We start from the raw sequence: 15,002 nt of genomic DNA, 5'->3' as shown, positions 1-15,002 counted from the left end.
AATCACTAGGAGTTAACTTGCCAAGTTATATATAAACAATTATTATTATTATTTTGTAAGAACTTTCAACTTACGAAATAAAATATCATTTAAATTTGATGAGTTAATAGTACGTGGGTATTATTATTTTTTAGGCTAGACGTGGGACAGTTGAGTTGGTTCTAGGGAAAAGTACTGTGAGAAAACTCAGTTTACATCGAAAAAGAAAGTGGGAGAAAATTCAGATATAGGATTAATGAAAACGAAAAATAGAACTGAGCTGTATAGGAAGAGGACGAAAGAGTAAACAAAATAAAGAAATACAGATGGATAGGTGGTTGGTCCCATATGTCTGTGTACGAGACCTGCTGGGTCCACCTGAGGAGGGGAATATGTTGGGAGGAAGGAGATTCAAAGCACGGCAGCCGAGTGTACTAGTTTTTTTAACGGACAAGTGAACTAGTTACATACATAAGCAAATAGCCACTAAAAAAAGCAAACAGGTTAATGGGTTCTTAAAAGAAATATTACGGACAAAACAGATAATTACGACACTTAGGCTAATGCATGAAACACTCAGATGATAAAGGTGCTTATAAACAGATAAAGTACAACATCTAGACCTTCCTGGCACGCTTGATTATGATGCTGCTGCTATCCGTGTACTCGTCGGTTACGGGAAGCAGACACGCCCTCATGTCCAAGATCTGCCTGTACATGTCGTAGCATGCGTATGCGTCCTTGGCCGCGTAGGTTATGTAGGCTAGATTCAGAGGTACCTCCCACGTGTTCAGGTCCTTGGTATCGTTGTCTTCTTTCATGTTGGCGTATCAGGGGTCGATGATGGTCTCAGCGAGGTCAACCACGGAGTCCTTCTCCTGCCCGTTGCTGATGATCTTGTATTGCTTCTGGATGTCGACAAGCTTGTTGCACCAGATGGCCGAATCGTCGCTTTCTTCCTTCTCTCCACCGTAGCAAAGGTGCAGTCGGCGCTGCCGATGAAACGGGCGAATGCTCCAGAACCTCTAATGGCCCTACAGAAGTGGTAGATGAGACCCTCGTCCCGCATACATACCTGGGCGACGGCGATCCGCTGGTCCCTGTCAGGAGACGAATGGATGGGCACAAGGTCTAGTCCTGCAACCTTGTGCTTTCTCGTCCTGTAGGTACTGCTTGAACTCGGCGAGGCAGAGCTTCACCGAGTCTGGATCGTTGGTGTACATCACATTCAACTTGGTGCAGCCATAGGACTGAACGGCGAACTCAAAGGGGAACTCCTTGCTGAAGTCCATATCCAGCAGGCTCACCCCTCGGATCGCCATTGGAGTCTCTTCAAGTGAACGAGTGTGTAGGCGGCGGCAACAGTTCGTTTTTCAGCTCTTGGGGAACTGGATTCAACAGTAAATTGAGTGTGTACAGGCGACAACAGTTACTACCCCTCCCTCATCCACTGCACGCCCGGCAGAAGATGCACCCTCGGCGCATTCAAACACCTCCATTAAGAAACCTACTCCGGCCACACGTCGGTTCACGAGCGGGTCTGTATTGGTACTGTAATAACAGGAGTTAGTGGCCACTTTACTTAAATTTAATTAGCTTTTAATAGAAATTTATACTTAAAACAAGCAATGCATTGGCTCGTTCTATCAGTGCCACAGGATCAACATGCACAACAATTAGAATTATTATTCTCAGGACGCACACGATCAGCACATTTGTCGCACTTTCACAAAGATAATACTACTAAGTTTGAACTATTTGTTATGGTTGTTGTCCTCTGCATCATCATGCCGTGTTTCCCAGCTTGCAAGATTCAGAACCAACAAATAAGATCCAAATAATAAGTACAACAAAGATGCCTACACATCTCATTGATTCCCAGCTTGCAAGATTCAGAACCAACAAATAAGATCCAAATAATAAGTACAACAAAGATGCCTACACATCTCATTGATTCCCAGCTTGCAAGATTCAGAACCAACAAATAAGATTCAAATAATAAGTACAACAAAGATGCCTACACATCTCATTGATTCCCAGCTTGCAAGATTCAGAACCAACCCATTAGAGCCTTTTGATAAAGTGAATATCGGGATTAAATCCATCTTGGCTAGCCATGTCATACAATCGAAGAACTTGGCGGATGCTCTTGACCGTCACAACATCTGTAGTTGAGTATTACTGTTTGCACAACACAAACCAGGAGAGCATGATTTCACTTTAATAGTGGCCTCCTTTACTCAACCTGTAGCTCCACTCAGATGAGGCCTTCCTGGACTTCCATGATTCAATTCATGCGCCTTTTTCTGCAGTTCACCTGAAATGAAGCAAAGATTGCATCATTCAGCTAGCAAGAAGTACTTGCTCTCATGAGCTGGCAGGTTCTTCTTTAGTAGTTGCACTAAAATTGAGGAACATTAAGGTTGGCTCTCCGGCTCATGTAAGGTGCAACTATAATTTTCTTATCCTTTTGTGCAGTTCCACTAAAATAAAGTGCCATTGTGGTGACAGTGACGGCTCATCTTGCAAAGGCTAATAAAATGTTGCACGAGATTACCAGCAGAACTTGACGGAGATTTTGGAAACTCCAATCACCATTTTGTGCAGTTCCACCAAAATTGAGAGATGTTGCCCACGTGATATTTTAGTTGAACTGCACAAGACACTCATTCCAAAAAAAGTGTTTTGTGCAGTTCACCAAAAGGTCATAATAGCAACAAGGTGAAATGGATATCCCTATCTGCACAAAAAGATAGAAAGTAAACAGTTGCTGGTCAATAAGAATATACGAAACATATACGAAATGAAAAGAAGCATCTTAATTATGTTCATGGCAATCACGCAAGGACAGTAGAAATTTTAAAACGTCAGCAATGCTTCATGTTACCAGAAGCATTACGATCAACAATGAGATTCCTCAAATATGGGATTACTTTAATGGTGGCATTGCTTGTTTACCAGATACAGTAAATCAACAGCAGCTAAAGAGTTGGTTTAAGGGCATGGGACCGTGGGGACACCAGGACACTCAGCAGCGTAAAGGAGCAACTTACTTATCATACTGGGGAAAACAGCAGGAGTGCCATTTGTAACACAGTTTAATTGCATCTTATCACTGGAGGCATTAGATTAACAATAACACTGGTTAGACATGTCCCTAAGGTAACAGTGTGATCGCTTCATTTTACATGCGCCCTTACATACAGCAAAATGTTGGTATAAGGACATGCGACAGTGGACGCATCAGCACAATGTACCTACAAGGAGGCATAAAGTGGTGATGCTGAGCTTGTTCATGCTATGTGAGGGCAGCAAATCTAATCTTGGAGACCTTTTACTATGTGAGGGCAGCAAACCTAATCCTGGAGACCTTGTACTATGTGAGGGCAGCAAATCTAATCCTGGAGACCTTTTACTATGTGAGCGCAGCAAATCTAATCCTGGAGACCTTTTACTATGTGAGGGCAGCAAATCTAATCCTGAGACCTTTTACTATGTGAGGGCAGCAATTCTAATCCTGGAGACCTTTTACTATGTGAGGGCAACAAATCTAATCCTGGACATACTTTGTTGACTTGTCCACCAGCCGCCACTTTCTGTCCTTTTTTCAACCAATAATAGATCTATTCCTTATCCAGTTTGTACTGTGTTTTCCCATTATTTCCCTTTTCAACCAAGAGACCGGTTGGGTATCCGGTCTCTACTACTTTCACCATATTATTTCCTCTTTGAATCAAGTCCTAGATTCATGCTACAACTTTCCCCCCTTTCTTCGTTGTTTGAACAAAGCCCTAGATTCGAATGCATGAAGTAGCTTTACCTCTAATAATACCTAAATTTTTAGTATTATAAGAGGGAAGCTTCGTTGTCTGCCAGAGCTGATGGGAGTAGAAAAAGATGCACATGCAGACACGTGGAGAGCTGGGGCAGTAGAGCAAGGCCGCTTTCGAAGAACTTATACCAGAGGGTCGTCGGGATGTCGGCGGCGGCAGGTCAGATCTGCGGACAATACGGCAGGGAGGAAGAAGGGTCGGAGGACCTCCCGAGCCGGCGCTGTGTCGGAGAGAACGGCACGGGCAGAGGATCGGGCCCGTCCGGCAGCTGTGGGTTTCCTCCCTCGCCGGCGATGACCGCGTGAACGATGCACCTAGTCCTCTACACACACTAGCCGAAGGGATCCGGCCGGATCTGTGACCAGCGGTGAGCAGAGAGAAAATGTCGCTACCGCTGTCTTGTTTATATCTGGAGAGGATGAGAGAATGAAGAGAGCAACCCTAGTAAAGCAAGCGCTCAGGCCCCTGCATACATATATAGTGGAGTGATTATCTCTTTCTCTCCACAACAAGCGTTTCAATTTGTGTATGTGGAAATTTGTGTACGCGGCATTAAAGAAAAGGAACTCTATTTAAGGTGACTACCTGTACGACTCCTACTTACTACTAGTAGTAGTAGTATTGTTCACTTGTGCTCCCCGGCCCTCCATTCATTGAACAACCCCACGGGTGAATAAACATACAGTACTAGTATTTATATAAAACGAACAAGCTCGAACTATTTTTGCGTAGTTAAAAGTTGAGGGCGGGGCTTTTCCTGGGCAGTACGCGCGGCAGTTTTCGTGTAGGCGGTTTGACAGAGAGGCGAGGAGGGTGAGGGAGTAGCGGATTCAACTTACTTACTGCTGGAAAGGTCGGGCTGTGCGATTTGATGGCGTGTTACTGTTTGGATCCATGTGTTAGAGTTAGTTTGGGTTAGTTTGAACTCAACTAACCCAAAAATATCCAAACATGAGGGTTAGTTTGGGTTAGTTTGAACTCAACTAACCCAAAAATATCCAAACAGGAGGGTTAGTTTGGGTTACTGTTTGGATCCACGTGTTAGAGTTAGTTTGGGTTAGTTTGAACTCAACTAACCCAAAAAAAATCAAACCCACCCAAGACGTGCTTATTTGGGTTAGTTCTTCTCGGGACACTAAAAAACACATTTTTCTCTCGCTCTCCTCGCAGCAGATCCCTCCCCACTTCCTCGAAGCTTCTCGTCCTCTCCCTCCCTCCCTCCCTCTCGCACCGCCATGAAGGCACCTTGCCGTATCCGCGCTCCATCTAACCCTGTCATCCAAACACCTCTTTCGCTAGAGTTACTTCAGGGTTAGTTCAGGATTAGAATCTAACTCTAACCTTTAACTGAGTTAGAGTATCCAAACAGGGCCTTTGAGAGAGACGAGGAGGGAGAAGCGATACGAGCTGCTGGATTACTAGAGATAGGTGTCGCACGAAAGCCAAGAAATATGGTGATAGCGTGGGTTAGCCATGTACTAGTATGATGTAACTACACTGGGCTGCCGTGTTTCGTACTCTTCCAGTCCACTGTGGAGACGATTGGTTGGTTTTATATCGCTGAATAATATAAAATATTATGAGTGCAGACGCTCCACCCCGAGGTTCCTTCCTCCTTCTCGGTCGTCGGGAATCTATGTTCTTCCACTCTATTTTTTAACGTGAGCTTTGTTCATCCTTTTGCCAACACGCGACACATCTAGCATCAAGGTGCACGTGTCATGCAAGGATCGTTCCATCTATATGAAGAACACGTGGGACTGGAACTACGAGACGGACATGTACCCAGGAGTGGACATGCGAACATGTGTAATGTAGCGCAGTAAGTGAAGTAGAAAGGCACAAATAGAATGAACATGCGTGGTATATAGGCATTTGTCTCTTACTACCACTAAATGTTGTACGTGCAATGCCCGGTGATGTTATGGAGTACGTGACCAAGTACTCTACTACTACTATATTAATTGGAGGCACATATTAGGTTTTATATTTGTTTACGTGTATGCCCCGAGACCTTCCAACTAGACGTGTCTTTCTCTCCGGGTCGCACTTTGTATCGTTCATACCACTAGTACAGTAGTACTACTACGTGTGGTCTCTGACCCAGAAGTGGAGACGCTCTACCACGCTGTTCATGTCCCACTCCTTTCGCTGACGTGTGCGACATCCAGCACGTGCCGTGTGTTTGGCACTCCTTCGTCGTAAGAGTTGAAACGCTAGCATTCATTAGAAATAAAAAATAAATATAAATCACAAGTGATACTATAGCATGCGGTTTCCTTGCTCCTCGATATCGGAAAGAATACTTCCGCTCGCCGACATATGGGATGTCGACCATCCTGGTCCACTTGCCATGCCCGCAGAACTCCAAGGGAGAGTCACCCCGGTCGTCGCGCCGCAGTAATTACTAATGAGCCGTCAAATCACAGGCCCAACCTTACCCACTGTGAAGTTGCTCGGACGAAGGAACCATCATGACTTTGAATTCCGCTTCTTGAAGGAAACTACTGTACCAGCAGTACTGCTAGCTACAGTAGTTACTCCAGCAGAGGCCTCCTTTGGTTCATAGGATAGGAATTTTATAGGAATATGAAAATCATAGGAAGTGAGATGACATGCATCTCAATTACTATAGAGAAAGATATGCCATTTGATGCATAGGATAGGAATTTTTCCATTGAGTCTAGGCTAATGTACTGGTAATTTGCTCTAGAAACTACAGTAGTAACTAGTAGTACTGTTACATGCTCATAATTAATTAAACAAACGTACGGGCGACACAGACACACACACTAACTACTAGTACTACTACAGGGGTGTTTGGTTCCAGGGACTTTTTTATGTTGGGACTAGAAAAAGTCCCTAGCAAACCAAACAGGGTGGGACTTTTTTGGGACTTTTTGCTAAAAGTCCTTAGAAGCACCTCCTTAAGAGTCTTTTTCAAAAAGTCCTAGGACTAGAAAAAGTCCTAGGACTAGAGAACCAAACACCACCTACTTCTCACATGCTGGCCAGACGCTGTCGTTCTCCTTCCCGGCTTTGTCGGCGACACCCCACCGTGCTTGGATCTCCGCCGACCTCTCCGCAGCAGCGCGTGCGTCCTCTTCTTTCTTGCGGCGGCGGGCCTCTCTTTTCTTGAGTGCTTTCTGACTTTTCCACTCCCTCTGTGCGGCTTTGGCCGCCTCTTGCTCTACCGCCCATTCGGCCTTGGCAGCTTCAAATTCCGCCCACATAGGTGTGAGGTCGTGAGCGGCGATGAACTCGGCACGGCGGGATGCCACCGCTTGCCTACCATTCTATGTGTAGTCGTGGGCGGCGAGGAACTCGGCGCGGCGGGATGCCATCGCTTCCTTACCGGTTAGTGTGCGGCGTGGTGGCATGAACGACGCTTGGTGACAGCTCTGGGGTGGAGTGGCCGGACAACCATAAAGTGCATTGGTTTGTCAAGAGCTCAAGGACAGAAGACGAAGGAAATTTGGATTCCCCTTCAATCCTGGTCATTTATTACCGAGTAAAATGCATTGGCGGTCATTGAACTTGTCTTGATAGCTCACTTGATCATTGTATACGAGATATGGTGATTATACGGTCACTGGCTTAGCGTATAGCTCCGTATTTGTCTGGTTGACCAGTCAAATAGTCCACATGCGCCTCATCAGCTCGTGTTCTTTATCTATCTATCTATCTATGCGGGCCTACCTGTCAGTGGAGAAAGAAATAAAAACCAAAATTATGCGTATGTGACATTACTGTTTAGACGTTTGCTGGAGGCCTCCGCGAACACCGAGCATGTATTCACCCGGCTCAACACCAACGGTCATACTCATGACTCGGCGCCTTGCTCATGTATATCGTCCATCACAACGACAATTTATAAAACATCCTAGCTAGAGAGGGTACTATGGTGCGGAGTATGTACTATCGTGAGCAACCGATTATAGTGCCACTGCACACGAGTGTGTGTCTGATTGATTCGTCCATTATTCGTAAGTTATGTATGGTTGTGTGGTGTCTAATGGTGGTCGTCGAATGCTAGCTGGCGATAAGAGCAGTTGCATGGACGCCTTGTTGTCAATACGTGCCGCATACGCTTCAAAGGCTCGTCATCCATGAGTTCACATTTTACCACCACGCCAGCGTCTGACCGCCCTGGCCTACCGAAACCCCTTCCATCGCTAGCGCGCGCTTCCCGCCTGAAACGATCACCGTCTCTCCAGAACGTCAATGCCGCATTCACTGGCCTTAACTGCAAGTGCAGTTGGTGTGTCACTGACATGCGGGCCTAATGCCCGTTGGGCACACATGTCAGTGAGACAACGCAACTGCGGTTAAGTCACTGAAGCAGCATCCGCATTCATGCCCGACACGACCTCTCACTGGCGCCGGCATTGCAGCAACGCGACGGCCAAGAGAGCGCCACCCGCGCGGCATCTCGGTGCAAGCGACTGCTCCGCGTTAATGACACCAACCGACGAACCTACTCCGGTGCCAGCCGTCCATCCGTCTGCCGCGGCTCATTGCCATTCGCCCGCTATATTAACTTGAGCCCCAGCTCCCAGCCATAGCCAAAGACCCACACTCATTCTCCTCTGGTCCCTTCCTTCTGTTGACACCACTCCAACCATGGCCTCTGGGCACTCCAAAGCTCTCTTGGACGTACTGTCGCAGGAGCAGACGAAGGACATCAGTGGCTCCGCTCCGGGCATGCTCCAAAGCTCTCTTGGACGTACTCTCGCAGGAGCAGACGAAGGAGATCGCCGGCTCCCCCCGGCCCCCCTCCGCCACCATGACCACGAAGCCGGCGCGCGTGCGCGGGTGCAGCCGGTAGCGAGGAAGAGTAGTACACGGTAGGTCGCCACCGCTCTGGTCCCAGGAAGGCCACCGCTCCTCCACTCAGTCGACGCCAAGCTTGGTGGGATAAAAATCGGTGGCTGATTATCCGCTTGACGGCGACGTGGAGGCGGAAATCTACATAGCCTTGTGCTCCGGAGGAGGAGGTTATCGAGGCGGATAAGGAGGAGGCAAAGGCAATGGCCGGCTTTCTCGGGTTCATGGCCGAACATGGTGGTCGGGGCCCGGCGATCGTTTAGATTAGGTTTACAGTAGGTTTTAGTACGGTTTGTGCGAAATATGTAATGAATTTCGTCCAGTTTATAGGAAAAGTTCTCGAAATGTAATGAATTTCATCCAGTCAATTTTAAATTTGCTTTGTTTGCACGAATTTCATCCAGTTAGTTCATATAGGTGTTGAAAGGTATGCGGGCAGCATTGGATGGCATCCACCAGTGTCTTCGGACAGATGCCGGTGTAAATTTGAGGGCCAACGCTAGAGATGCCCTAACTATCATGCTATAGTCGCTAACAGTGCTCCATTATTTCGCAGGGAACAATTATCCCTCGATCAAAATCAGATCCGCCGTGTTTCGCACTCCTCCCACGTAAGAGTGTAGACTCTTGCTTACATCAAAATGGAGCAAGTGGACGGCACTGTAGCACGTCATATCACTCAAACTAGCCCGCCTAACGCGCGGGAAAGCACCACCCTCGTCATTTTGTTCTGGATTTCTATCAATCGATCGCACGAAAATGTTACACTTTGTAAGTTCAAAAGGAAAAGGCGGCACACTTACAACTCATACGCGTCGCATTCACGTCGCACCCCCGACAGTCCGGCTCGCACGCTGCTCACCAGAGGGGACACGCGTTGTCTTGCATTTTCACTGACATGTGGGACTGCAATTGAATAAACTGTCGATAGCCAAAATCTAATCGCTCGACGGGCGTCGGCTGAGAGGAGAGAGACGGGGAGGGAGAAGAGATCGCCCGCCCGCCGTGCACGGACTCCAAGAAATATTTGGTGATAATGTGTGGTGGGCCATGCGGGAGTCTGCACCGCTTCCAAGCCCGCTTCTTACCGCCCTGGCCCACCAGAACCCCTCCCCCACCCCACCACCTCCCCGCGCGTGCTCCCCCGTCAGAGGCCAGCTGCCCGCATTCATAGCAAGTAGTACTAGTAAAATTCTGGGCTATAAAGGGCATGTACAATGGTTGATAAGATAGTCTTATCATAAGTCTTGCATGCAATTTAGAGATGACAAAAAACATGTGTACAATGGATCATCCCTTAGCCTTATCTTCAATAACTGGTTATTCCTAAAAACATGGTGAAACATATTGTGCTAAGAGATCATCTCTTGTCTTCTCGACAAGCCCACTTATGTGGAGGAGAGAGGCATTGACAAAGTCAATGAGTGGGATCTGTAGGAGCTCGTCTCTACACGTGCTCCTAGGTATAAAAAAACTAATTCTAAAAAAAGAGGCATAAAAAACAATTGTGTCTAAAAAAAGAAAGGTAAAAAACATTTGAGAGGAAATAGATAGAGAGAAAGTGAGAAAAAGTTGTAACCTTATAGTCAACACTATGGCAGTATTACATGAGGAAGGAGGGAGTGGTGCACATGCCAAGTTCACTGGGCTGCCGTGTTTCACACTCCTCCGTCGTAACAATGGAGACAATAGGTTTCATCAAAAATAAACAATGAATACTCGTTGCTCGTCCAATATATCGGAAAGAATACTTTCATTCGCCGACATGTGGGACGTCAAGCATCCTGGTCCACCTGCCATGCACAAAATTATCCTGGTCATAGCGCAGGCTCAACCTTTCCCACTGTAAGTTAGTCGGACGAAGGAACCATCATGACTTTGTTGAATTCCGCTTCTTCAAGAAAACTTACTCTACCCGCAGTACTGCTACCACACGCGAAGACTGGACGGTACTGTACCACGGCATATCACTAAAACCCACTAGGCCAAACTAGCCCGCCTAGGATCTGTACTCCCTCCGTTTCAAAGTTAGTAGTACAAAGTTGACTCATCTATTTTGAAATGGAGGGAGGTCTCTGTACTGCTATGATTTTGTGTTGCACGTCTCTGTACTTTTGCTACGATTTTCCTAACCTATGAACCAAATGAGGCCTAAATGTATCCGTGTCGACTATTGTCTGATCGATCTCTAAGCCTACAATTTTAGGAGCTTGGGCTATTGGCCGATCGACTACGGATTAGTATAAGCATACCACGAGCTCATCAGCCCCAACATTTCTCTTTGGTGAGTGTTTTGCAAGTACTATAGCTCGCACAGTAGCTAGCCTACTAACACCAAGAATCCTCAAATAAGCCATGCTGATATGATAAAAAGTTCAAACTTACATCTAAGCATGCCATATATTACATCAAAAGCTGGTGAGGATACATTTGTTTCCATAACTCGGAGAGGGTTCGCATGATTCACTATCAAACAAAAGTAGCAAGTACCGCCCACACAAGACAGTGCACTAGCCCTAAGATGGTTTGATAACACGCATCGTTCTGGTAATTAAACACAGGGCAATGCAAACTAACCTGAAGGATTAGCGCGACCAACTATTTCTTGTCATCGATCTCTCGGGCAATGACCACAGCACGGACAGCGGCATGGGAATCAATCTCTGGGGCGATGTCCACAGGACTGACCGCGACATCAGAATCGATCTCTGGGGCGATGTCCACAGGATGGACAGCGGCATCAGAATCGATCTCCGGGGCGATGCCAACAGGACGGACCGCGACATCGAAAACGATCTCTGGGGCATTGTCCACAGGACGGGCCGCGACATCGGAATCATCAAGGACGTCCACCGGCACCTGCACAACCCTACATATTAGCAAGCACATTGCAAATAATCAAAAACCACAACTTTCGGTAATAAGCCATTATTTTTTTACCTTGTGCAGCTCACCGGGGGATCCCATCCCTCCGGGGGCCATCTCCTCGTCCTCAATGGGGGCCATCACCTTGCCAGGGGAATACTGCTTCTCAACGGCGACTATCTCCTCAAACTCGGCCTTGAGCCTCGCAAAGGTGGCCATCAGAGTTTCTGGGGTAGGCACGGTGGGGCCCTTGCTGTTCTTCCAACTTTCTTTGAGGAGTTCGTCTGCCAACGTCGTCAACTCTTTGGCTAGTGCTTGTTTCTTCGAGTTCTTCGTCTCCATGGGTTGGCCCGCCAACATGGTCAACTCGTTGGTCGGTGCTCGCTTCCTGGAGATCGCTGTCTCCAGTGGGTGTCCGCCGGCAACTCTTTGCCTAGTGCTCCAGGATCCATCAATGAACTGACAAACAAAAAGCAATCGAAAGGAAACCACAATCGCAATGAAAACGGGAAAAGAATAGGCTGTGAGAATCGGTCGGTGCTTCGCAAAAAGAAGATTCTTGGAATGAAAATATAGCAGCATCACTAATTCACCCACCTTTCTTTCGTCGGTACAGAAGAAAAATGGCAGAAGTGAGTAGCCTGGAGTGAGGTTTTCTTCAAGAAAGGGGAGAAAGGGCTTCAACGAGCGTTCCAGTGAAATGATGGTTGCTTAGTCCAGTCCAACTTCGAGGCCACTTTACCACTGCTGGTAAAGGTGTGGGTCTTGTGATATGACGGGTCATGATGGCCACACCGGGGTGACCGGTGAGTTTCGACTGTAGCACCTCGCTGTGATTTGGTGGATGGCACGCGGGCCCGGATGCTTTGATGTCCCGCATGTAGATAGAGCGGCTAGTCATATAGGAGTGGTCAATATTGTGCACCGCGACGAAGGCGGAGAGGAAAATGAGATAACTACGTAATTAATGCATGAGTTTAATTAGGGTAGTTTTGTAAAGTACGAGATACATTCCTCCAATCGCAAAATGCCTTGGTTGATGAGATTTGAGATTTGAGCCCTATAAACCGGAAGGGAGATTTGAGATACTGCACGCAGTGTAGTCTAGTCACTTGTTGGAATCTCTAGAAAGACTTATACACTAGTAGGAAAAGGGGCTTTTACCCCGGTTCATAAGGGCCTTTAGTCCCGGTTCAGGAACCGGGACTAAAGGGTCGTTACTAATGCCCTAGCCCTTTAGTCCCGGTTCTTACACGAACCGGGACTAAAGGCCGTCCACGTGGCCGGTGCGGGGAGCCCAGGCAGGAGGGCCTTTGGTCCCGGTTGGTGCCACCAACCGGGACCAATAGGCATCCACGCGTCAGCACCTGGCAGGAGCTGAGGTTTTTGTTTTTTTTTGAAAGGGGGGGTGGGGGTTTTGGGGGGTTAATTTAGGTTGTTATTAGGTAGCTATTAGAGAGAAGTGTCCTCTCTTATATCTCCGTGCTTGGTTTACCAACGCTACGTACTTCTATGCCTAAACATGGCTTAGATTGAAGTGAAGGCAACATGTGGTGCATGTCGAAAGTAATACTAATCCGGACTTGATCAAGTTTGGATTGTACTACTTTCGACACGCACCACATGCATGTTGCCTTCACTTCAATCCAATCCATGTTCATTTCACCCGCTGATATATAATAACTCTTCATGCACGCATCATGCATCATCATATATAATAACAAGTCCTACTAATCATCATCATACAACTTCTACTCGTTATTAATAACAAGTCATACGATCGATCATCATCCTCACAGTCATCGAACCAACCCTACTTAATTGTTCTTAGCACATGATCATCAGTATTAGGTAGGACCGAAATACCCTCTTTAAGGTAAAATAGCATAAAACAATATAGACCCTGACTCTCCATTATGGAGAATGGAGATCATCCTGTCTCCAATTCTTGCGCCTTGCTTCCTTTTGCTTCCAAGAAGCTCCTTGTGACTGTCCATACATTTTTTCCATTCTTTGATTTGCATGTCTCCACTTCTTTTAGAAATCCGGTATGGACAGTTGAGATTCGTAGGATGACCTGGTTGTATATTCAAAACATCAAGCCTACTATTCTGATGTTGGAAATATGCCCTAGAGGCAATAATAAATTGGTTATTATTACATTTCCTTGTTCATGATAATCGTTTATTATCCATGGTAGAATTGTATTGATAGGAAACTCAGATACATGTGTGGATACATAGACAACACCGTGTCCCTAGTAAGCCTCTAGTTGACTAGCTCGTTGATCAATAGATGGTTACGGTTTCCTGACCATGGACATTGGATGTCGTTGATAACGGGATCACATCATTAGGAGAATGATGTGATGGACAAGACCCAATCCTAAGCCTAGCACAAGATCGTGTAGTTCGTTTGCTCAGAGCTTTTCTAATGTCAAGTATCATTTCCTTTGACCATGAGATTGTGCAACTCCCGGATACCGTAGGAATGCTTTGGGTGTACCAAACGTCACAACGTAACTGGGTGGCTATAAAGGTGCACTACAGGTATCTCCGAAAGTATCTGTTGGGTTGGCACGAATCGAGACTGGGATTTGTCACTCCGTGTAAACGGAGAGGTATCTCTGGGCCCACTCGGTAGGACATCATCATAATGTGCACAATGTGACCAAGGAGTTGATCACGGGATGATGTGAGTTACGGAACGAGTAAAGAGACTTGCCGGTAACGAGATTGAACAAGATATCGAGATACCGACGATCGAATCTCGGGCAAGTAACATACCGATAGACAAAGGGAATTTATACGGGATTGATTGAATCCTCAACATCGTGGTTCATCCGATGAGATCATCGAGGAGCATGTGGGAGCCAACATGGGTATCCAGATCCCGCTGTTGGTTATTGACCGGAGAGTCGTCTCGGTCATGTCTGCGTGTCTCCCGAACCCGTAGGGTCTACACACTTAAGGTTCGGTGACGCTAGGGTTATAGAGATATTAGTATGCGGTAACCCGAAACTTGTTCGGAGTCCCGGATGAGATCCCAGACGTCACAAGGAGTTCTAGAATGGTCCGGAGGTAAAGATTTATATACGGGAAGTCTTATTTTGGTCGCCGGAAAAGTTTCGCACTTTATCGGTATTGTACCGGGTGTGCCGAAAGGGTCCGGGGGTCCACCAAGGGGGTCCACCAGCCCCGGGGGGCCACATGGGCTGTAGGGGGTGCGCCTTGGCCTATATGGGCCAAGGGCACCAGCCCCACGAGGCCCATGCGCCAAGAGATAAGGAAAAGGGAGAGTCCTAAAGGGGGAAGGCACCTCCGAGGTGCCTTGGGGGGGAAGGACTCCTCCCTGGCCGCACCCTTCCTTGGAGGAAGGGCCAAGGCTGCGCCCCCCTCTCCCTTGGCCCTATATATAGTGGGGGGAAGGGAGGGCAGCAATCCCTAAGCCCTGGCGCCTCCCTCTCCCTCCCGTGACACCTCTCCCTCCCGTTAGTGC

The sequence above is a fragment of the Triticum aestivum genome, chromosome 3D, assembly GCF_018294505.1.
Source record: "Triticum aestivum cultivar Chinese Spring chromosome 3D, IWGSC CS RefSeq v2.1, whole genome shotgun sequence".
NCBI lineage: Eukaryota > Viridiplantae > Streptophyta > Magnoliopsida > Poales > Poaceae > Triticum > Triticum aestivum.
Note: the sequence above shows the minus strand (reverse complement) of the source record.